Below are 23,592 nucleotides of genomic sequence, written 5' to 3' on the forward strand. Positions count from 1 at the left end.
TCAGAAATACAGTTGAGTGTCGAGTGGATTTTACAAGGAGCTGAGAGCTGGAAGAGAAGTTTAATGCTGCTTATGCTGAGTTTTCTTGTATTGTTAATAGCACAACAGGTAGTGTACTTGCTTTTGATGCAGAAGGCTGTGAGTTCTACACCCACAGTATACAGATGCATTGCTGATACTGTACTGTGTTGTACTTTTAAAGGGGGTGGATGCTGCAATCCTGAGAATATCCTCTTTGACGGAGAGACCTAGTAACGATGAACCTGTAATCAGTTTGCCATCCATTCCTTATTGCAATATTACTAGCTTATCATTTTTCAATGCAACATAGGCAATTTATTCCTCATTGGCAACAGGCACTTTATTTGTAGATGAAACAATGAAATATAAAGTTGTTTGCTAGCAGCAACCTCTTCATTAGTTACAGATCTCTTTAATGTGGAATTATTTAGATGACTTTTACTTCTGCAGAGATTAGGCATATTTGCTGATACTGGTGGATTGTAGAAGTCTGAATAGACTTTTATGATGGAAACGTTCTGAACTGGGCAGTTTTGTCATTACTGGTGCATGCATTTTGTTTTCTTGTTTACTGGAAAAATGTTCAAAACAATAAATTTAAAACGGCCTCTAACAGCTGTGATGTATTATACAGGGAATATAATTTCATACAATCAGGAAGGTGTATCAAAGAACACATGTATGTTTCCTGTGCAAGGGGCCTATGATTTGAAAACAGTCCAAAGTTAATCTTTATCTGCCACTGGCCAGGTGTATTTTCTTTGAATGTGGGTTTCAATGCTGTTTCAATGAATGTGAGTTTCAAGGGCAGAAAAGTTTGAATGCCAAGTCTATTTTCATTGTGAGACTGCATTGCTTTGTTTAGCAGATGTCTATTAGTGTTTGTGCTGTAAAATGTAAAATAAAACTTTTAAATGAAATCCAAATCATCACAGAAGTAAAGCAGAATGCGCATTACAGTGTTTATGGTAAATAGGGCGAAATAGCCATGTAATGGGACATTGGAATAGCTGCAGGGGGCGGCCCCATTCAACCATAATTTTGCGAGGGGGGAAAGCAGCAAACTCAGACAGCCCTGGCTGAACTATACCTCTTAACTCTCCATATTTTTGCAGAATGAATTGATTTTTGCTTCTTATGTTTGGTTTGTTCCTCATAAAATTTGTGGATTTCTGGCAAATCATTTAGGAATGAAGTCACTAAATAATAACAGATACTGAGTTTCAGACTTCATACTCTTCAGAAAAATGCATGCTAAAGCAAGACCTGCTGTTCTGTCAACTGTCTAGGTTTATACAAGACCAATTTTAGTACTGTTTGTATGTTCCCCCAATATATTTGGCCTTGTCCAGATTTCCTGCGATAATAAGATAAGAGGTGCGTGCAAATAAATTGCTTTATAGAATTAGGTATATCCAAACCTCTCAACTGTCCCTAATTTTGGCTCACAATGTTGCTCTCCTCCCTAATAGTCCTGCCGCAAAATGGCCAATTTGGAAGAAAACGTGGAGGGTTTGCAATTAATAAATAATTGTAATGATCAACATTATAGATTACTTTTAATTTCAGAGATGCATGTAGATTCTCTTATTTTGTCAGCTGCTCAAGTTAACAGTACTAATATTAAAAAAGTGTCCCTTCTTTGACAGGTTCCCAGCTGTATTGTATGGCTATTTTATATTTTTGCATCACAGGTTTGGTCCATTTTTCATAAAATTGTGGTTTTCTGGCAAATTAGTGGCAACTCGTTATCTTTCTAAGTTTATAACAGCAGTATTTAAAAATTGTCCTTATTTTTGGGTAATTTGTCCCACTTCTGTTTATGGCTTTGTCCAGATTTCTTGCTCTGAGGCTGAGAGGTATGACAAATGTGTTAGGGCCATCACCATCAGCCAGAAACATTTTAAATTGCGACATACTTTTTGCACGCCATTCCCTGACATAGTGACTCTGGATGTGTCCAAGCAAGGCAAGGAGCAGTTATGCAGTGTATGCAGAGTATCCCCCCATCCAAGGTAAACACAAGTACTACAGTGGCTTTTCATTTGTCCATGATTTTGCAGAATGTTCTGGTTTTCTGTCATATTTTTATACTGTTGATTTATGCTTCTTCTTATTCAGAAAATGTATGTCATTGCAGTGCCTGTTGCTCTGTGTTTAAGTAGAAATGCTTTAATAACCATCAGGTAAGCTCATCTGAGACTGTAAGATGCAAGTAAGCTTTAATAAGCATACTGTTAAAGAATTACCAACATTGAAAGCCTTTTTGTTGTTGCCATGCAGAGAATATTTACATAACTAGATAGGGTATAAGCCTTAGGTATTGAAATGCATATGACAGTATTTGTAATAAAGGATAGGATTACAGTATTTTCAGAAGTTCATTACATTTGTTGGAGACTTGCAGTCATCTTTGCAGGCTTTACCCATAAACTAAACAGAATGCCAATCTATCATGTGTGGTCTATAACCTGTACAGTAAGCCTTTAAGCAATTTATCTTGAGCTTGTTTCTTGTTTGCTGTTCATTTTTTACTTTGATCATGTTTTCCCCAAACAAGTAGATAGTTGTTGTCAGGCAGCAGGTCTTTTTTTGGATAAGAAACATTTTTACAAGTGGGGGTATCACAGAGATTGCTACTTTCAGCATGTTACTTGGTACTTTTATAAAGCAGAATATAAATTATAATTAAAAATGCAGTGCAAGGAGAAGTGGCTCGAGTTAAGTGCTGCCTGTTTTATACTTGATTTTGACTGGCATTCCAGTAATGTATTTAAAAAGTAATTTATTTTTTCATGCCTCACAACCTTTTTGTTTCCATCTAGATATTAAGTAAGCTGTCATGTAGCCAATGCATTGAAAATATTTTTTTCTTCTATAATTTATTTTGTCTTGATTGGACTCTCATAATGAAGGTTTGGCAGTGGCACCCAGGGCAGCGCATTTAATTAAAGTCTCAGTTTTTACGATTTGTAGCATTTTTCCACCCCTTTCTAGTTGTCCACACCCCTTCCTGTTGGCCCCACCCATTCAGCTGTCTCCTGAAGCCCCCCTTTGATTTGAAGTCACCAGCTGCCACTGTCAGTACCTTGGGAATAAGAGGCAGAGGAGGTAATGCATACACAAAGAGAGAGTTCCAGGGGAAGGTCAAGGCATCCACCTTCCATGCTAGGTGGTGATACTCCCTGGTACAGAATTTTTTCAGCTGGTGGTTGAGGTGTGAAGCAAAGAGATCCACCGCCAGAGTTCACCACTCCTGAATGACTTGTAAAAAGATTTTTCTGTGGAGCTGCCATTCGTAAGGGTCCAGTACGTTTATGCTTAGGTGGTCTGCCAGGGTGTTGTTGATCCCTGGTAGGTATTGGGCAATTAGGTGTAATCCCATGGAGGAGGCTGTCAGCCAGAGGTTCATGGCTAGCCTGCACAGAGGGTAAGATTGGGTCCCTCCCTGTCTGTTGATATACCTCATTACTGTGGTGTTGTCTGTTTTGATAAGGAGAACCCCTGGCCTGAGATGGGGATTGAAGGATGTCAGAGCCTTTTGTACTGCCATCATTTCCTTCTGATTGATGTGTAAGGGAAGGTGCTGGTCATCCCAAAGACCATGGGTGCACCTGCCTGCTAGGTGAGTGCCCCAAACAATGTCTGAGGCATCGGTAGTGATGGTCTGGCTGGTAGGGCAGAGGATGAAGGAAAGAGTCTTGTTCTTGCCACAGGCCCCTGCCCACCCTGGCCCTAATACAAGGGATCAGAGGGAGAGAGGTTTCTAGAGGCTGAGAGTGCTGACACCAAAGGTTCTTTAGATACCACTGAAGTTTTGGCATGTGAAGCCTGGCCAGAGGAATTAGAAGGATGCAAGATGCCATGTACCCCAAGGCTTGCAGGAACTTCTTCGCAGTGAGGTGACTTCTGGAAGCCAGCTAGGTAAAGTAGACAGGCAGGAAGCTCTGCTTTTCTGGGGATAGGAAGGCTGTTTGGGATGCTGTGTCCAGCAGTGCTCCCAAGAAAATGATCTTCCTGGAGGGTGTTTGCTTTGATTTCTTCTCATTGATGGTGAACCCTAGGGAAGTTAGGAGGGTTTTGACATAGAGAAGTTCCTGGAGCATCTTTTCTTTGCACTCTGCCTGAATGAGGCAGTTGTCCAGATAAGGGTAAATCTGTATATTTCTCGGTCTGCAAAATGCTATGGCTGGGGCTAAGCATTTGGTGAATACTCTGGGTGCAGTAGATAAGCCAGAGGGTAGCGCAGAGAACTGAAAATATTGAGCCTGCTTTGAAGTGCAGGAATTTCCTGCAGGATTCCCTTATGGGGATGTGAAGGTATGCATCTTTTAAGTCTAGGGTCACTAGCCAGGCGTTTTTTGTCCGCATAGGCAGTAGCTGCTGCAAAGTTAGCATTTTGAATTTGGGGACCACCAGGGAGGTGTTCAGAATGGATAGATCCAGGATGGGGCGCAAGTGTCCTCTTTTCTGAGGACAAGGAATAGTCCGGAATAAAAGCCTTTGCCTGTTTGATCTGAGGGACAAGTTTTTCTGCCCCATGGGATATGAGAGTTTGGAATCGTTTCAATGCCTCTGACAGCTGATTTGGAGGTAGGTTTGGGTAACCTCTTGGAAATTGGAGTTCGTTGAAAGAGAATTTGTATATCTGAAAAATGATCTTTAAGACCCATTGGTCCTTTGTTACAGAAAGCCAACTTTCTTTGCAGAGGGAGAGCCTTTCTCCTTGCTTTTGGTGAGTGAAAGGAGGGCAGGGGGGGGGGGCAGGGAGTCATTGAGAGTTTTTGCCATAGAAAAGTGGCTTAGAACTCTTGCCTTTGGGGCAGAGGTGTTCCACTGTTTGGTTCTCTGCTGCCCCTGGGATAGGGGCCTGGGTGGCCTTTCCCTGCAGGGCTTACCTTGGCCCTGTCTGCTAGGCGCAGGGAAAGACCAGTGCTTAGAGGGAAAGTTCGTGTTGAACCTGGGAGGTTGAACCTGAAAGAAATCTTTTATTGTTTGCACAGATTTTGCTTTGTCTTCCATCTTTTTAAGCACCTCTTCTGCTTTTACTCCAAACAAGCAGCCCTTATCCAGGGGTGCATCAATTAGTTTAGACTTTACATGATCAGGGAGAAGTTGTTTCTTCAACCATGCATGTCTCCTAATGACCAGATCCTAACACTGCTGCCCTGCTTGAGGCTTCTAGGGCGTCATATCCACAGTGTAATAAGTGTTTGGCCACTTGACAAGTAGAGTGCAGTAAATATGCTAACTCTCAAATTGGCACAGTCAGGAAGGGTTAAAATCTTTTGTTTTAATAGTTCCAAAGTGTGTTGTTTATATTTTAACATATGGAACTGACAGTTGAGTGCTCTGATAGCCAAGGTTGCAGAGGTGTATACTTTTTTATCCATCTGTCCAAAGATCTGGAATCCTTCTCAGAAGGAATAAGAATCTTGGCAGAACTAGTCTTAGCTCCTTTAGGTCCCCTGTGTAATAACCTCTGGGTCTGCAGCAGGATTTCTGTGCAGGTATTGTGAGAATCCGGTACTCTGTAATACCTGTCAGGTTTACTGGAAGCATTTGGGAGGGCATCAGGGGCTAAGCTGGATTTATGGAAAATATCATCCACCACTTCTAAAATAGGAGGGGAAGGCCAGGGGTCTGTGCTGGGGCAGGTCTAGAAACTCTGCAAGTCTTTTCTTAAACTGAGGGAAATCCTGAGATTCCCATTGGAAATGTTCCCTGAGGGTGTGAAGGGTTCCCCAAAGGAAAGGTCTTCTGGCAAGGAGGCAGAAGGAATGGACTCCTTTGCATCTGAATCCTCATAAGCAATCAGAGGTTGTTGTTCCTCTTCAAAATCTGAATAATCAGATTTCTCAGAATCCTGTTCTGTCAATTTCAGGAGAAGGGTGTCTTGTCCTTTTAGAAGTTGTGGCCCGACTACCCCTGATAAAGGAGATGAGATCCTCTGCCATTTTAAGCATTTGTGCTTGTGGTGGTGGAGCAGGAGCAAGATGGTGGCTAGAGGCAGATTTTCTAGGAGTGGCCTAGTTTCTAGGCCTAAGAGTATCCATCGGTCTGAGAGAAACGATAGTCGGATGAGAAGACGTAATTTTTTGTCTAGATTCGGTAGTGCGAGAGGCCTCCTTGGAAGCCGGTGCCTGCGTCACGACTACGGACCCAACCGAGGCAGAGACAGCCAAAGGCTCGGAAGACAAAGAAGATTTCTACGGTATACCAGACCCCGAAAGGGTCTCGGTAGAGGCCTGCATAGATACCGAATTGGGCATCAGGGGCTGCGAAAAAGCCTCATTGAATTCTGGAGAACTGACGACATGCTTAGCGGTAGAGTCATTGGAAGGCTTAGCCTTGTGTGGTCTGTCTCTGTCTTTATCCTTGTGTTTTTTTCAGAATGTCCACGGATTGTTGGCTGACGGACACCATTTTGGAATGCGATGACAGAAGACGAAAATACCTGTCTACAATAAGAGCTCTACAGCAAATGGTTCTTGCTTTAAAGAAGGCACAGAACCGGCAATGGGGGACGTCGTGGTCTGGCCCTAAACAAGTGACGCAGTATGAATGGAAGTTTTGGTGTGGGATCTGCTTTCCACAGGTGAGACAATTGTTAACTTTTTCAGACATCGGTTAAGTGCAAGAAAAACGGATCCCCAACAGGGTACTTAGCTTTAGAAGTTTTCAGCTGTAATTCAAACTCTGGTACCAACCAACCGGCACACTTGTAAACTGCTTCTGCTACAGGTTCCATGGCAAGAAAGACTGATGTAATGGTGACAGCTGCCTTGCTTTATAGCACTGATGACCTGTCCTGAGGGGGATCAGAGTAAAGCACCTGCTGCACTTGTTGTTGATGGGAGTGGCAAATAGGTTACAAGGATGGCCCCAATGCCCGAATATCATCTCCACCACAGACAGACCAACAGATCACTCATGGGGCATAAGAACAGATCTGCTTAGTTTGTCTGCTAACATGCTGGTTTTCCCCAGAATGTGTGTCACAATTAGAAAACGATCTGATGAGATCGTCCATTCCCATACTTTCATGGTTTCTCTGCAAAAGGGCTAAGATCGAGTTCCTCCTTGTTTGTTGATGTACCAGACTACAGACATGTCGTTAGTCTGAACTGCAATAGTCACCAATGGGAGAGCATCTTGAAATGCTTGCAATGCTAATATGACTGCTCTCATGTCTAGGATATTGATATGCAACTTGGTCTCTTGGAGGACAATGTGCCCTGGGCCACTTCCCATGAAATGCCCCCCACCCCAACTGAGAAGCATCCATGGTCACTGTGGTTTTAGCGGCTGGAAGAAGAAAGGGTCTGCCTAAAGGCAGATCGTCCGATTGCACCCACAATCAGATGATTCTCTTTGCAAACTGGGCTAAGCCTGACTGGAAAAGATAAAAAAGTGTGCCAAAGGAAGTAGTACGATGGCAGATTTTGTTAATTCACATGCCCTGCACCCTCACAAGGGGCTAAAATGTCCTGGGCCTAGTGCTCATCAACATGGGGGGGGGGACGCTACTTTACCCCCTTTATGTTGCCTACCCTGGTAAAGTCAGACCATAATTAGTCCCTTTTGAAGTAAAGATCAGAGTGACACCCCCAGTGGAGCAAAAAAAAAAAAAAAAAAGAAAAAGAAAAATGTCTCCAAATCAAACTATAGCCTGCTAGGCAATTGTATAAAAAGTTTCAAAGCCTCTACTAACACAGCCAACAATGACTACTATGCAGAACAGTACACAAATGCCCTACATAGCCACAAATGTATTGAGTCAGCTGTCTCTGACAGGACTAAAACCATGTCCTGCTGAATAAAACAAGCCACTCTGGTAGATTGTTAAGTATAAAAAAGTTATACAACAAAAGAAATAAACAGATATCTAAGAACAAGAGGGAACTTACTCAGAGGTAAAATACCCTCCACAGCTTGAAAAAGAAAATTAGATATCTTGTAAAGTTTCTAAGGCTATTTATGAGACTAAATTATCATTCCTAGCTAAAGACAAACATAAGGCACCCTTTAGTTACATCCAGAATCTAAAAGGGAATGCCCAGCTGTGTGCTGAACTTATAGTAGATGGTACCACTCACATTGAACCTGAGGAAATTTCCAACCTGCTAGCTGACCGATTTGGAAATAACTTCATTCACCTATCCCACCTGCCACATCCCAAAGCATTCATGACACCAGTCCTCTACTGAGTATCTCCAAAGATCAGTAATCACTTGTAAGTTGCCCAATGTAAGGTGAAGTTCCAATGTCAAAAGAAACACACCAGACTCCTTCACCAAACCTCAACTGAAATGAACAGACTGAAACAGCACAGCTGAATAAACAAGTATTGTTTAATTTCTAAGCGCCTTCACCTTCCGTAAAGGCATCATCATCTCTGGTCCTCGTATGGGACCAGCTAACATCCCAGGTTGGTTACTACACAATCTAAATCAAGACGTAGCAGAACTCACTTGGCACTCTCTTTAATCGTAGCCTGAGCACTGGCTTTGTTCTGGCAGAGTGGAGAACAGCAACAGTAATCCCCTTGCACAAAGGGGGTCCTTCAACCGACCCAGGAAACTATCGACCCGTAAGCCAAACCAGCCTTATCTGCAAGGTCATGAAAAAAAATCATCATGGACCTTATCAACAAGGACACAGGCGACCTTCAAACTCTTGACCTGACCCAGTTTGGTTTTGTCAAAGGTAGATCTTGCTTATTAAACCTGGTGGACTTGTTTGAGAATGTCAACAAAACCCTTGAAGAGGGAAAAGCAGTTCATACCACCTATCTTGATTTAGCCAAGGCTTTTGACACAATCCCCCAGCTCAAGGATCACTAAGCAACTCTCCCAGCTGGCTTACTTCACTAGATTGGTAACCAAATGGCTCACTGACAGAACGCACACTGTCAAAGTTGGGGAGCTCACCTCCACCAGTAGACCAGTTACCAGTGGGGTTCCACAAGGATCTGTGCTAGGCCTCCTACTGTTTGGAATATATTTCTCTGAGGTCCAGGCAAAAGTAGATGGCCTGTGACTTACCAAGTCTGCAGATGACTGCAAACAGCGCAATCAAGGAGTCCCCCAACAATGTAAACATATTACAGAAGGGGCTGACACAAAGAAATGATTGGTGCCAAAGTCACACATGAAAAACTAAATGCAAAAAGTGCCTCATTATCCCTTTGGCAAAGAAGCAGCTCCTGCTAATTATAATATAGATAGCACCCTTCTATGTTCAAACCCAGTGGTGCAAGACTTGGGAACATGGGTTGATAGCAATCTAAACTTCGATCACCATGTCTCCCTAGTGATAAGGAAATCCTTCAACTTTGCATACCTAAAGGCATCGCATCAAAGACTAAGGAGGTTATAACTCTGCTGTACTCAACCCTTATCAGACCACTAATTCAGTACAATGCTCCCTTCTGTATGTATCTCTACAGATACGTGCATCAACTGGAAAGAACACAAAGGTTTCTAACTAACAAAATCCAGGGCCTCCAAAACGTGGCTGGCATGAAAAGATGGAAAGCCCCATCACTGTACTCTGCATCACACAGGCTGCGGAGAGGTGACCTGTGCCTGGCCTACACAGCAGTCTCTGACTCTGCCCTAATGGAAACGCTGCACATCTGCCAGTCAAATGGGACAAGGGTCACTCACTCCAGGGAATCTCAACCTGGCCTGTGCCATTAACAGAACATGTTGGAGAGACACATATATCTCCCAGAGTTTGACACTGCTCTGAAATAAGCTCCCAGTTCATGGGAAGCAGAGATCCTCAATGACCCTATTTAAGTGCAACCTTGACAACTGGATGCGTGACCGTAAATTCACCCAGGGGTGGCACCTATGTCCCTCATGGACAGGGGTAGTCAGTGCTGATCATAGAATCGTTCTGCTAACAACAACCATCTAACTATGGTCAAAAAGGGTACACAGGTTTTTACATGCCTAGGCTTGTAAAGGCTTTAGGGCCATTAGCCTAGTAACCTCCTATGAACCTATGTATGTAATAACCCCTGGATATCATGCTTTGCACCCATGTATCTTGTGTTATACTTTCCCAGGTATCTGGATGCAAAAACAAACAACCCCAACTGCAGTAATGTCTACCACTGAAATTTCCTCCTCTCTGTCTATGGAGAAATTACCACATGGATCTTGGAAACGTCCCTGAGATTTCTGGAACCACATATTCTTGCCACCTCTCTGATTCCTAGAAAAAGTTCATTGAGACATTGAAAACTTAGTTCCTACAGCAGACGATTCTTCCATCTTGATTACTGCAGGTAAGCATTTCTTTTACTGATGGCCCAAAACAAGGAAGTGCCATCAAACAGGGCATTAGTAAAAGATGTCTTAAAATGTTCCGCAAAGTTGCAAATCCGCATCCAGGCATGTCTCCTTATGACAATGCCTGAACCAGCTGCTCGTGAGGTGCCTTCAGCTGTGTGAGAGATCAACCTCATCCAAGCATTGGATATGGACAAAAGAGTGCCCAGTTGAGAGGATGTCCATTTGAAATCCTCAGCAGACACGGCTCCTTGGTCAAATTTCTGAAGCTGTGTAAAATGTACCAGTTAATTTAGTGACCTCAGGGCAAAGGTTGCCAAGACTCACTTTTCAAACCCATCCAGTGCTCTGGACTTCCTGTTTGGTGGATGCCAGCTCTTTCTTGGTGGGAGCTGCCACCACCACAGAATAAACTGGGACCCCTTTTATCCAGTGCAATCTGTCAGTCAGGGGGTCCAAAAACTTGTTGCGATGTTTAGGAATGGGTATCCAGTTCCTTCCAAGCTCAAAGGGCAACTAAATTAATAGGTTCATCTGCCTGGAGAATACCTAAAGGCATAGACAGGCCAGAACCAGAAGCATCCAAAAACACAGATTCTTCTGGTGACGGGTTTTGGGAAGACCAGCCACTTTCTGTTTCAGGATCTCTAGAATATCTCCAAAGGAGATGTCATCTGATGGTGATCTGGGGAACCCCTCTTCTTCAACAAAATTAATATCCTCTATGACAGACTCCAATGGGGAGTCAATGTGTCTCCTTTTACATGTCATTTTCCCATGTACCTCCTCTGTGGAATGTTCAGGTGAGGTATCGGAAAAGACGGAAAGTTCCTCTAATGGAACTGGCTGGACACTTATTGCTTCTGGCTGTCCCTGTGGAATAGGCCTGAGCAGCTCAGAGCTAGTAACCAATGGCAGAAAAGAAATAGGATCCGTGGTGTCAGACAGCAGTTGTCTGTGGAGAGAAAAATCCCTTTCCACCATCTTGAAAGCCGCCCAACCAGGAGAGACCCTGATCTGCCTCCTAAGAGCCAAAACTCCTGAAGCCGGCAGGTATAGACCTCCCTCGGATCCATGACTTGGGGGGAACTAAATCTAAACTGTCCAGGACCGAGGCTCCAAGAGGAAGGTACAGATGTGACAAAATCAGAGGTGAGCCTATACCTTTGGATCTCATGCTGACACTTCAGCTCAGAGACCCATTCTGATCCAATGGTATAGGAGTAGAACTACACAAGGATATAGTCAGAGTGCAGGAAGAAGCTTTCCTTTGATCTGACACTGGATCTCTGGGGAATCTCGGATCCTGGGGCCCCAAAACCACAAGGTGGATCACAGAAGGAGAGAAAATAGCTTTAGAAGTTGTTGGCATACTCACAGATCTGGTAAGGAACGGAGTTGGTAAGACCCCTATCTCGATTTGAGCTCTGAGAAACTTACGCATCATCCTATCCATGTCTGCTTCCAATAAGCTCCTGAAGGACCTAGAGGAGAAAGTGGAAGGAGGCCTTGAGTGCTTCTTTTGGGTTTGAAGCAAACTCAAGGGCAGGGTAGGTGATGTTGGCTTTATTGTATACCCTGGCATAGTACTCCTATAAATAGATTCCTGCATGGGATACGATGATCTATGATCCAAGGGAGTCACTGTTGGACTAATGGTAATTGCAGAAGTCTTAGGATCCGAAGTCTTTGGATCTAATTTAGAAGTCTTAGGATCTGACAGCGCAGGATCTGATAATTTCGTATTCTTTGGGGAAGGCTCTGAGGAATACCAGCGGGACTTCAGAGAGGAGTGCCTCCTATACTCCAAAGGAGCTGCCTTGCTATGTTTGGAGGGGGTTTAAGCCCCTGAAGTAGAAGTGGCAGGCAGAAGACCTCTTAGGATCAGTTTCTTGGATTGATCCGCTAAAGCCCTAGGGTTGAAAGTGGAACAAATTTTCCATGCCGTATCTAAGTGATCAGCCCCTTGCCAATACACACACTCCTTGTGGGCATCTGAATTCAGAATGTTATGCCCACAAGAACTGCACTTTTTGAAATCTGTGGGATTTTCTGACATCACTAAAAAGAACTCCACAGAGTCTAAAAAGAAAAAGTTTACACTCACTATTACAAAAAACAGGTAATATATTTATTTGTTTTTCACAGAAACAGAAAGAAAAGTCTGCTACCAACTATGGTAAGTAAGAAGGTACCCTAATATGGGTAATACAGAATACCAGCAATGTTAAACAAGAACTACCTAAAATGGTATTAAAGAAGAAAGGGAAAGAAATGTCCTAATGCCAGAGAGAGAAACTTAAAGGGGAGATAGGTTAATATGTAATGAAAAAACAGAAAATATCAATAAACATTTTATAACTCACAAGACCTATAACAGCTCAAGAGCTTGGAAACCCACATCTGCAATCTGGGGCAGAACAATAGAGCATTATGGGTAGCGGGAGGAGCTCATGAACTGGATCCTAAGTCTGAAATAAGTGGTTGAGTCAGATTCCAGAACAGGATCCAAACCCATACGTTGAGGAAGAATGAAAAGGATAACATCAGATGCGAATTTCAAGATTCTTTCTCAGCATAGCACAGTAATTGAAATTGTCCCCGTACTAACCGTAGGTGTGAATATAGACAAGAATTTAAAACTCGATTGTCATATCCAAAACATCAAAAAAAAATCATCTGAAATTGGGGATCCTATATAGGCATAAAGTTTTATAGAGAATTGGGAAACAAAGTAAAAGGAATTGAAAGACCACCAGAAAAAGAAGAAATAGATACATTTTGGAGAAATATTTATGAAGATCCTGTGGAACATAACAAAGATGCTAAATGGATAGAACAAGTAAAAGAAAGAATAAGAAGTTCTAAAGTACAGGATATGAAATGGGATGAATAATGGCCAGAGAGATTAAAATAAAGTTAAGAAAAGCCTCTAACTGGAAAACTCCAGGCCCAGATGCAGTATCTAACTTCTGGCTAAAAGTATTTACCTCTATGCATGAAACTTTAGCCACAAGTTAGAAAGAATAAATGTGTAAAATCTTACCATAACCACAGATGTCCTTCTCTTCTATACGCTGCAGGATTCATCACATTAGGGAGTTCGACTCGAGCTGACCCGCCCGTCTGGCCAGTATACAAAAGTCTAAATGCTGTAAGGTATGTGCAACACCACACATCATCTCTCTTATGTTGGCCATAAAGCGACATTAAGTATAAAGCGGACGTCATCACGTACCAACCTCAGAACTGAATGCCGCCAAGCACCAGCCTGAATCTAAGTAAGAAAACATGTCACCAGGGGACCAGGCAAGTGTCAGGGGGAAGGCAGGGTGGGTAAGCAACACTGCAGCATATAGAAGAAATGGATATCTATGGGTATGGCAAGATTTTACACAACTACTCTCTGTCCTTCTATTCATATGTTGCAGTATTCATCACATTAGGGAAAGTGCCAAAGCTCATGTTAGGGAAGTGAGGGTGGAGGAGCAGAAGTTTTTTCTACAAAACCGTGTAGGATAGCTCTGACAAACCCCACCCTGGACCTGGAGATGACATCTAGTTTGTAATGTTTAGTGAAAGTATGAAAAGAGGACCTGGTAGCTGCCTCCAGGACAGATCAAGTGTCCAAGCCTTTGAAGAAGGCCCCAGCTGAATACATTTCGCTAGTAGAATGTGCCCTCACAGGGGAAGAAAGGCACTTACCATGGGTTGAATAACCAAAGGAAATAGCTTTAGAAATCCAGGAAGAGATGGTTTGCTTGGAAAACGGCTGACCCAGGGCCCTTGGATGGTAGGACACAAACAGACATTCAGATTTACGGATAGGTCTAGTTTTATCCAGATAGTATCTGAGTTGTCTGTGTACATCTAAAGTGTGTAGAATTCTCTCACTGGGAGAGTGGGCACAAAGGAGGGCTTGGTTTGCAAAAGATACCCTGTGGAAGACTGTGAAAAGGGGAATTAGACATCAAAGCTTGCAGCTCAGAGACCCTTCTGGCAGCATTGAGAGCCACCAGCAGAGCAGTCAATGTATAGGGAAGAAGAACTTGCTGGCTCAAATGGGGCCAGAGTAAGTTTCTCCAACAAAAAATTGAGATCCCAAGGAGGACGAACTGGCTTCCTTGGTGGTTTAATATGAAGGACACCTTTAAGGAATAGTTTAACTTCTAATTCAAGCTGAGATAGCTGAAAGGTGAGCTTTCACAGAAGAATAGGATAGGTCACCTTTCATCATTTCTCACAGATATGACAAAAACACCGGGATATCCACCAACAGTGGTTGTAGGTCCTTTTTGAGACACCAGATAGAAAAACACTTCCATTTGGAAACATAGCATTTCCTAGTAGTGGGTTTCTGGCCTCCTGCAGAACTTGAAGCACTTCCTTTGAAAAAGGTGTCTAAAGGGAATTAGAGTTGACAGCTATGGATGTACTAGAGTCCTTTTGTCCTGTATGAGTAAATCCATCCTGTGGGGTAACTTGTGGTGATAGCCCCTTACTAAATGCAGAAAGAGGGGGAACTAATGCTGTCTTGGCCAAAAGGGAGTCACCAGCAAGATTTTTGGTTGAATCCGCTGAATTTTCAGAAGGATCTTTTGGAGAAGGGGGGCGGAGGCATACAGAAACATCCACTTCCAAGAGAATGATAGGGTATTCACCTTCCAGGTTCCGGGATGTGGGACCCTGACACACAATTTGGGAAGTTGTCTGTTCATGGCAAAGAGATCTACCCGAGGTGTACCCCAACAATAGAACAGGTCCAGAAACACATCCCTGTGTAACATCCATTCGTGAGATTGGGTCATGGACCTGCTTAATGTGTCTGCCACTACATTCTGAGCTGAAGGAACGTAGACCACTTGAAGAGAAACTTGGCTTTGTAAGGCTAACTCCCAGGAGTGAAGTCTAGCCTGCATAGGAGGTAAGACTTCATTCCCCATTTGTTGATGTACCAGTGGACAGTGTTGTTGTCTGTGAATCACCTTAGCACCCCTGGGGTAAGCTTGGGTTTGAAGATTTGCAAGGCATAAATCAGGGCCCTCATTTCTTTAATGTTAACATATTCCTTTGTCTAGATTGCAGACCAGACATCCCTGACACTCCAGGATTACACAGTTACACCCCATCCTGTGCCTGAACCATCCATGTACAATACTAGAGAAGGTAGGGGCGGCTGTAGGGGAAGACCTGGATTTTTCGTAATTTCAAGAATCTACCATTCCAACTCCTTTTTTTGGCAAGGCAGGAGGGGAATAAGAAAATCCAGAGGGGTGGGAGTGCTGCATCCACACTGTTCTTAAAAAACACTGAATTTTCCTCATGTGTAATTTGGCCATGGGCAGCATGAAAATCGTGGATGCCATAAACCCCAGGAGCCGTAAGAAGTCCCTGGCAGTCAGGGATTAAAGGGCTAAGAGGCTCTGGAAGTAGGAGGTAAGGAATGGCACCTTATCTGCGGGCAGAGAGGCTAGCATCCTGCCTGTTTGGATCCTGCAGCCTAGAAAAATGTGATCTTGTGAAGAGGTCAGAGAGGACTTCTCATAATTTATTGTGAAGCCTATACTCTTCAGAAGGAAAATTCTGAAGGAAAGACTATCCTGAAGAAGGTCTGAGGACTGGGTCTGGATAAGGAGATTGTCCACGTATGGGAAAATCTGAATTGCCTGTTGTCTATAATAGGCTATGACAGGAGCCAAGCATTTTGTGAAGACCCTTGGTGCCGTAGAGAGACCAAAGGGTAAAACACAGAACTGAAAATGGGAGGAAGCAACAGAAAAACATTAACATTTCCTGAACCGAGGATGAACAGGAATGTGAAGGTAGGCATCTTTGATGTCCAAAGACACCATGAACGCTTGGGGAAGAATAAGGGGTAGAAGAGTGGGCAAAGTCAGCATCCAAAAGGAGGGGACTTAGGAAGGTGTTTAAATTGGAAAGATCCAGGATGGATCTTCCAAGGGCCATCCTTCCTGGGAACCAGAAATATCCTGGAGTAGAATCCTTTTCAGTTTCTGATGAGCGGACCTTTTAAATCACCCCCTGGGAGAGAAGACCAGAAATGATTTGAGGGAAAAATTCCAATTGGTCTTTTGATGGTTGTGGGATACCGCTGATGGAGGGAAGAGTCTACCAAACCATTAACAATCCTTTTCGGATGATCGAGAGGACCCAAAAGTCCTGGGTAATCAGTTTCCGAGGAGGAAGAGAAGGAAGAGTGAGAGAGAGAGAGTGAGAGGGGCAAAGGGAGAGAGGAATGGATAGCCCTAGAGGCAGACAGTCACAGGCTATCAGGTTTGGAGTGGGTCTGAAAGGGTTACTTCTGAGAAGGTGTGGATGGAGTAGACTTAGAAGAAGCTTGCTTCCTGGGGCCTCTCTTACTTTTGGAGGAGGAAGACATAACTGGTTTCCTAACAAAGGTAGTCTTTGCTGGGTAGTTCTTCTGGAACCTAGGAACAGGAAAAACAAGGATATGTCTTAGGTCCTGCAGCCCCTTGCCATTTTCTTGCAAGGATTTGAAAAGGTCAGCAGCACAGCTGCCAAATAAGGCTTTATTGTCCAAAGGGGCATCCATCAGTTTGGCCTTGATGTCATCAGGCAGGGATTGTAACCTGAGCCAGGAATATCTCTTCAGGACTGATCCAGAAACTGCCGCCCTGGCTCAGACATCTGCAGCATCATAACTGAACTTGATAGAATGCCTAGTGGCCTGGGCAGAAGAGTTGGCAGACAGTTTAGCCTTGGTAGGAGAGTCCGGCATCTGTGAGAGGAGCTTTCCTGCATCTGATAGGAGAGCTAGAGAGTATCTGGCCATGTGGAACTGATAATTAATTGCCCTGAAGGCCACAGTGGCAGAAGTGTAAACTTTTTTAACAGTCTCTCCATAGCCTTGCTCTCTTTGTCAGGGGGCAGTAAAGAGAAAGAGGGCAATAATTTGAATACCTTATCAGGTGAGACTGATATGATAGCTGGGTCTGCATAAGGGGGTTTGAAGAGGAATTTAGAGTCCTCATGTACCTTGTAAAACCTATCAGGATGCTTTGGAGCAGGAGGCTGAGAGCCCAGACATTCAGATGCAGAAGCGGGGGAATGGCAGAAGGGGATGGAGAGTCCATCTGCAAGAGATCATAATATCTCTTTTGCATGTCTAAAACCTGACAGCAGTCCCATTTGAAAAATTCTTTCATTTTCAAGAAAGCTTCCCCAGAGGTAATATCCTCTCCAGGGGAGTTTGTACCATTAGACTCCTCTGGAGAAGCAAAACCCAGAGGTGAAGCTATTTGTGTGGATGTAAGCTAATGACTCATCACCTGAACAATCCTCTTCATCTGAGGAGGTGTCAGCAAACGTCCTCCTGAAGGGAGTAGCTGGAGGGAAGGCCTGAAGTGGAAAAGAAGGAGGAGGAGGCTGATGCAGGGCCATGAAGGCATTGAACAGGCTTTGTGAAAAACCCTGCCAATCAGGAGCTTGTTCCTGTGGCACAGGAGCAACGTGTTTAGTTTTTATTTTTTTTCTTCTTGGGAGCATCCATATGATGGGAGGAGGATGGGCCCAACATTGGCCTGCCCTCCACAATGTCTATGCAAATCCTCCTGTACAGTGATTTGAGAGATGCCGTGCAGGCCTTCAGAAATAATAAGCCATGGTTCCCCCTTTTCGCCTGACTTGGACGACTGCAATTCCCTTACAGACATGCTGGTGGACTCCTTCTGGGCTTTCACTGTGGTACCCACTGAAGGGACATTCACTGATTCCGGTACGGCCTCCAGGCCTGGATCGGCCTCAAGAGGGACACCTGACAGAGAGCGTGCAGACAGAACATCAGACTGAGCTTTCTTTTCTTTTTTTGATTGTGGCTTGTCTGAAGGGCCCAACATAACCTCCATCTCTAAATGTTTAAGATGTTGGTTCTCTAAGTAAAGCTTAAGGGAAGCTAAATGGCTCCTAAGGGTTTTCGGGACGAATGACTTACAAATAGCACAAGCAGTATGGTCATGATCCAGGCCTAGACAGAACAAGCAGAGGCCTTGGGAGTCCTTATGAGGAATCTGCCTCCCACACTGACACTTGCTGTTCCTAGTTGACATGAAATCACCCAAACAACAACAGTAGCCAAAAGATTTTATGAAGAAAAACCCCTATTGGTTATTTATCCGAACTCTGAACCACTAATCTGGTGAGTGAAGGTCTGGAGCAGGCGATCAGACAGGACACAGAAAAGTTCTGAGGTTGGTACGTGCTGATGTCTGCTTTATACTCAATGTCTCTCTACGTCCGACATATGCAAGATGATGTGCAGTGTCGCAAGCACCTTACAGTAGCATTTAGACTTTTGTATACTGGCCAAACATACGAGTCAGCTGGAGATGAACTACCTAATGTGATGAATAGGTTTACCTTTAAAACCTCGAATCACACTTGTGCGAGTGGTCATATCCTCACATCGTAAAAACGAAACTGGAAAAAGCGACAGTTTCTAATGTTCGAAAAGCAGCAAATCGAACAGCCGATTCGGTGTTTTTCGAACATGAATGTCGACAACAAAAGTATATGCCGTGTAATGCAGGGGGGCAAGCCCCCTGCACCCCCCCATGTGGGGGGCTGTGCCCCCACCCCCTTCTTTATTATTCTAACTCCGAGATCACACTACAGCGTGGAATGGAACCATTTCCATTTCCCCACTATAGTGCGCTCTGCCCCTAAATGTCGAATGTGCAATGAGCGACTCTCACTGTGCATTCGCTCATTGCATATTCGAACTGTCTTCCGTTCGAAGTTTTCAGAACTTGAAAACTGTCTTTCGAACATTTGACGGTCGCCCGTGTGCAATATGCACATGCAAAGGTAAACCGATGAATACTGCAGCATATGAATAGAAGGACATCTATTTATATGCACACCCCGAACAGACACCAGCCTAACCAGGCTAACAACAGGGAAACAATGCTCCTACTTAAGAGTGAACCTGCAAGCTACCCTAAAAACCACAGACCAATAACTTGCCTTCCCATGACATACAAACTAAACACTGGAACTGATGCTGCCAGAGTTTATAGTCATTTAGAAGAAAACTCAATTATGGCAACAAAACACAAGGGTAATAAAAGAAAGTCATATGGAACAAAGGATCATTTGCTGTTACATAAAATCAAAGTGGAGAACTGTAAAAAGGGGAAGAATCTAAGTATGACATGGACTGACTACAAAAAAGCATCCTACATTCGTGGATAAAAGAGTGCTTAAAATGTATAAGATACACTCTACATTGATAAACTAAATCACAGCAATCATGAAACAGTGGCAAACCACTCTGCAGTTAAGTCATGATAAAGGACAAATTATTTTTCCAGGGATAAAAATCCAAAGGGGGATATTCCAAGGTCATTCTCTGTCACCTCTGCTCCTTTGTCTTGCCCTTAACCCATTAAGCTGTCTGCTTAACAGATTAGGTCATGGCTATAACTGTGCTCCCAGAAAGCAAAAAAGTGTAAAGACTTCTTATTGTTGATGATTTAAAACTGTACATCTCATCAGATGGGAAACTGAAAGCACCACTGCAAGTAGTCAAAACTTTTTCAGATAATATAAGAATGTCATCGGGTCTTGATAAATGTGCAAAAGCATCCTTTATAGCTGGAAAGCTGCAGCACCAAGTAAAAAAGAAGTCATGTTCTTACCATAATGTTCCATCTGTGTTGTCGATCTTCATCCATTCTTGATGAATGGGGACACGGTTCCAATCCTCGGAACCGGCTCAGCCATTATACAGCTCACGCCAGCCAAAAAGAACTCTCAAGCTCTTATTTCAGATCGAGTTTGCAGCCAAGTACAGAAAGATAACAGAAGCCATGTCTAAGGTGAAACCTAAAAACTCCCAGAACCAGTGTCCAAACCTCCGGAAGTCTATAGGAGGGGGCAGGAGGGTGGGATGCCAAGAATGAATGAAGATTGACAACACAGATGGAACGTTATGGTAAGAATATAACTTCTTTATCTGATGTTGTCGATCTTTATTCATTCTTGATGGATGAGACAGAGTCCTTAGCTACTTTAGGTCCTGGGTGGCCCTATGGAAGGATATTCCTGAGTACCATAGAGCCAAAAGATGCTCTTCCCCTGGAGACCATATCCAATTTGTAATAAGCGATAAAGGTATGGAGTAGCCCATGTTGCGGCTGCACATATTTCTTCCATGGATCCATTGGAATGGAAAACAGCTGAAGTGGATATAGATCTGGTGGAATGTGCTTTAGCAGGCACAGGCAGTTGTTATGATTGTAAATGAAAGTAACACAATCCCTACGCCATTTTGATAAGGTAACTTTCGAGACAGGTTTACCCCAAAGTTGAATCTGAAAAGGACACAAACAACTGATCTGATTTTCTAGCCTGTTTGGTTCTGTCAAGATAGAAATGTAACTGTCTGTGGACATCTAGTAAATGCAAGCAATATATACACCTTTATTTGAAAAATTGGGACAGAAGACAGACAAATCAATAGTCTGATGAATATTAGATTCTGAGGCCACCTTAGGCAGAAAAGAAGGGTTGGTTCTCAACAAAACCTGATCCATATGAAGAATCATATATGGATTCTTCACACATAATGCTAGCATTTCAGAAACTCTCCTGGTAGAAGTGGCAGCCACTAGAAAAAAAAAGCTTTCCGTGACAGGAAATTGAGATCGCAAGTAACTGCTGGCTCAAAGGGCTGGAGAACTAAAAACTGTAGTTGTTGTGTCTTTCGGCTTTTCCCGGTAAGGGGTCGCCACAGCGGAACTCCGGTCCGCTAATGATTGGTAGTTGATTTTTACGTGCCGAGTTACCAGCCCTGATGCACAACCTTCAACGAAGGTATGCCCATTCATGCATGTCTCCATGCAGAAGACACTAGTGTCAAATCCCATGGAACTATAGGATCCTTAAAAGAGGGTGTTAGACGTAAGGCGTCTAACAAAAACCTTGCATAAACAGTAGGAAATTAAGGTATGATCACCAAACCCATTGTGGAAATTGGAAATGGCTGCTAATTGGACCTTGATGGTGGAAGAGAAAGCTCCTTGATCAAAAAGTGAAGCCAGAAATTCAAAGACCTTGTCAACAGGTGCTGAAAAGGGATCTAAATTATTCATAGTAGCCCAAATTGAAAATCTCTTCCATTTGCTAAGATAAAGTTTCCTGGTGGAGAGTTTATGAGAAGCCAGAAGGATTTTTTTGTACTGAGGTGGGTATTCTGTTCTGCCTGGCAATTAATGGAATCGGAGATACCAAGCCATCACCTTGAGACTGTGAAGGTTGGGATGCACCAATCCCTGCGGGTGAGACAGCAGGTCTGGAAATGGGTCCAGAAACCAAGGACGAATTGGGTGAGGCCAAAGGAAGGGGAACCAGCTTGATGGGGCCAATAGGGTGCAATGAGGATCACTTTGCATCTCAACCTTTGCGGTTACTTCAAGAACAGGGGAATGGGGGAATGGCATAAAGTAGTCCCAGGGGCCAATCGAGGAGGAGTGCGTCTCTTCGGACTCCCCCTTCGGAGGAATTAAGGCAAAATAGCAGCTGCATTTGTTGTTTATTGGGGAGGCAAAGAGGTTGCAACAAGGCCGGCCCCAACGACGAAAATATTTTATCGTTACCTTGGGATTGAGAAACTACTCATGAGGCAGCAGGATGCGTCTGCTCAGTTTGTCCGCTATCAGGCTGGACCTTCCCAAGCTATGCATTGTTATTAGAAAGAAGTTGGAAGAGATCACCCGTTGCCATATCCTGAGAGCTTCCTGGCACAGGGGATAAGATCTGGTTCTGCCTTGTTTGTTCATGTACCAGACTACTGACATGTTGTCTGATTGAATTGCAATCCTCCCTGAAGGAAAGACCGACTGAAAGGCTTGGAATGCTAGAAGCACTGCCCTCAGTTCCAGGACACTGATATGCAGATTGGCTTTTTGTGAGGGACCAAGTGTCTTGAGCTGCTCTTCCCAGATAATGGCCCCTCACTCGATCTGGGAAGTGTCCATGGTCACTATGGCCATGGGTGGAGAGGGAGCGAAGGTGTGGCCCCATAAATTTTCTTCTGACTTCACCCACCAGGATAGATTCTGCTTGCAGCCGTTTGTTATCAAAATCAAATAAAACATTGGGTGTGTAAGTATTGACCACTGTGCAGCTAAGAGCCACTGAAGCAGTCTCATATGAAATCTTGCCAGGGGCACTAAGGTTATGGTCACTGTCATAGATCCTAGGGCTTGGAGGACAAGAACAGCAGGAACTTTGTCTTTGGATATGATGAATTGTACTTGTGTCCTTATTTTTGTAGTCTGTGTAGAGGGAGAGAAGCTACACAAATAATTGTATTGAGGCGTGCTCTTACAAAATTCTAGATCTTGTGTTGGACTCAACTGTGACTTCTGCAATATGAAGTCTGTGGCTTGAAGCAGTAGACACTTGGTGGGGGCAGTGAGGAGCCAGTCGTCTAGGTATGGAAACACTTGGAATCTGCATAGCCTCAAGTGAGCTGTTACTACTGCCATGCATTTGCTGAACACCCTGGGGACTGTGGTGAGACCAAAAGGCAGCACTCTGAACTGAAAATGAGTGGCTCCTAGCTGGAAGCGGAGAAACCTTCTGGAGTATTTGTCCATATTTATGATGCAATGTGTGTCCTGAAGGTTTATAGAACACAGCCAGTCGTTTTCCTCTAGAAAGGGAAGAATAGACTGAACAGTGACCATCCGGAATTTTGTATGCTGAATGAACTTGTTCAGAAGGTTGAGATCTAAAACTGGTCTCCAGTCCCGTGTCTTTTTTGGCACTAAAAAGAATCTTGAGTAAAATCTGGATCCTCTTTGGTCTGGTGGGACTTCTTGGGTAACTCTCTTTTTTCCAGCAGCTTTTGAACCTCTACTGCTGCTTGGTCCCTCTGATTGGGTGGAACATCAGGGACTCTTTTTGGGGAGTTTGGAAAGAGAGTAAAGGGAATGTGATAACCTCTGGTGATAATTCGCTGCACCCTAGTATCTAAATTTATCAATAGCCAGGCTGTCTTGGTGCAGTGAAAAATCTTCAATCAGGCCTCCATTCAGGAGCACTGATACGGCTATCCAGAGAGGGAGTCTCTGGAGCCTTGTCACCTCTGCCACAGGGAGGGCATCTTCCATCAGAATTCCCCCTCTACACAGAGGTGAGTATTCGCCACATGTGTAATGAAAAGGCCCTTGGGAATTTTTGAACCACATTTCCCCACTCCTCTGATTCCTAGAGTAGGATT

General features: G+C 43.7%; 1 protein-coding gene across 1 annotated transcript in view; it reads right to left on the reverse strand.

Moving 5' to 3' along the window:
• DNM1L (dynamin 1 like) overlaps positions 1-23,592 on the reverse strand; it is a 1,168,830-nt gene that overhangs the window by 1,136,164 nt on the left and 9,074 nt on the right. The window lies entirely within an intron of this gene.

Source organism: Protopterus annectens, chromosome 11.part0 (genome assembly GCF_019279795.1).
Source record: "Protopterus annectens isolate FY-2018-M chromosome 11.part0, PAN1.0, whole genome shotgun sequence".
Classification (NCBI taxonomy): Eukaryota; Metazoa; Chordata; order Ceratodontiformes; family Protopteridae; genus Protopterus; species Protopterus annectens.